This window comes from Gekko japonicus, unplaced genomic scaffold (genome assembly GCF_001447785.1).
Source record: "Gekko japonicus isolate JY-2015 unplaced genomic scaffold, Gekko_japonicus_V1.1 scaffold3132, whole genome shotgun sequence".
In the NCBI taxonomy this organism is placed as follows: Eukaryota; Metazoa; Chordata; class Lepidosauria; order Squamata; family Gekkonidae; genus Gekko; species Gekko japonicus.
Window position 1 is genome coordinate 68320 of NW_015164758.1, and position 1390 is coordinate 69709.

Here is a 1390-nt window from a genome sequence, read left to right on the forward strand (position 1 = left end):
CTTCCTGCAATGAGAGGCTTAGTGTGGGAGTTAATGTCCGAGTGTCTGGAGACAAGGAGCTAAAATGTTGATGAAAATGTCAGGTCGGTGTGCTGCAGCAGGGAAAGTGGCATTAGGAAATGAACAGAAAATAAAACTCTCAATATTGTAATGCCCCTGTACATGTCTGTGGTGCGACCTCATATGGGAATACTATGTACAGTTCTAGTCATGGTACCTAAACCTGCACCGCTTAGCTAGCTGTTCTCTTTTCCATAATACCAGAACCCAGGGGCACCCAATGAAGTTAATGGCCAGCATATTCAGGACAAATTATATTTACCTGAAAGGAGGACAACCTTGAATGTATGCTTGTATGTGAACGTAAGACGGCCACCTCTTTTTTCTCAGTGGCACACCTAGAAACACATGAGTCTTCTTTTTAGGTAAATGCAGTACATCTTTATACATTTTTTTTCAATGAGTCAATTGTGGAATGCACTGCCAATCAATGTGGTAATGGTCACTAGCGTAGATTTAAAAAATGGGGTTAGACTGATTCAGAGAGGATAGGTCCATCAACAGCTGCTAACCATGGTTAATAAAGGGAACCTCCACATTCAGAGCCAGTAAACCTCTGAGTCCCAGTACTAGAAGGCAGCATCACAGGATGGTCAAGTGCTGCACACCCTTAGTTGGCCCTTCAGGGCAACTGCTAGGCTGCTCTGTGTGACAGGATGCTAGACTAGATGAGACAGTGGTCTGATCCACGAAGGCACCTTTGATGTTGAATATAATATGTTAAACATAATACAAAGCATTTTAAAAGATAACAAAATTCAAACAGGCTAGATAAAACCTGCTGCAACAGCTCTTGCTACAAAGGCCAGAACAAAACAAAATATACAGAGCAGCAAACGGCAGCCTAACCCTTCGTTCCCTCAGAGCGTGCCTGGACAGCATGGTCTTAAATTGTCTCCAGAATGTGAGCGCTAGGAGAAGACTGGTCCTTGGGAATTGCTACAGCAACCATTGGGAAGGAGAAACGCTGCAATACACAGAAATACAAAGGATATTATAGCTTTGGGAGCGTGCCCGGACAGCATGGTCTTAAATTGTCTCCAGAATGTGAGCGCTAGGAGAAGACTGGTCCTTGGGAATTGCTACAGCAACCATTGGGAAGGAGAAACGCTGCAATACACAGAAATACAAAGGATATTATAGCTTTGGGACCACTGGGTGCTGATAGGGACTGCCCCCCACCCTGTGTTCTGTGGCCATAGATTAGGTATGAAAATCAAAGTGTAAGCCGCTCAGAGACCCCTTAGCGGGGGTTCGAGTGGGGTAATAAATCGAATGATAAATAAATAAATAAATATGGAGCAGAGGTCCATCAGTGGCTATTAGCCAC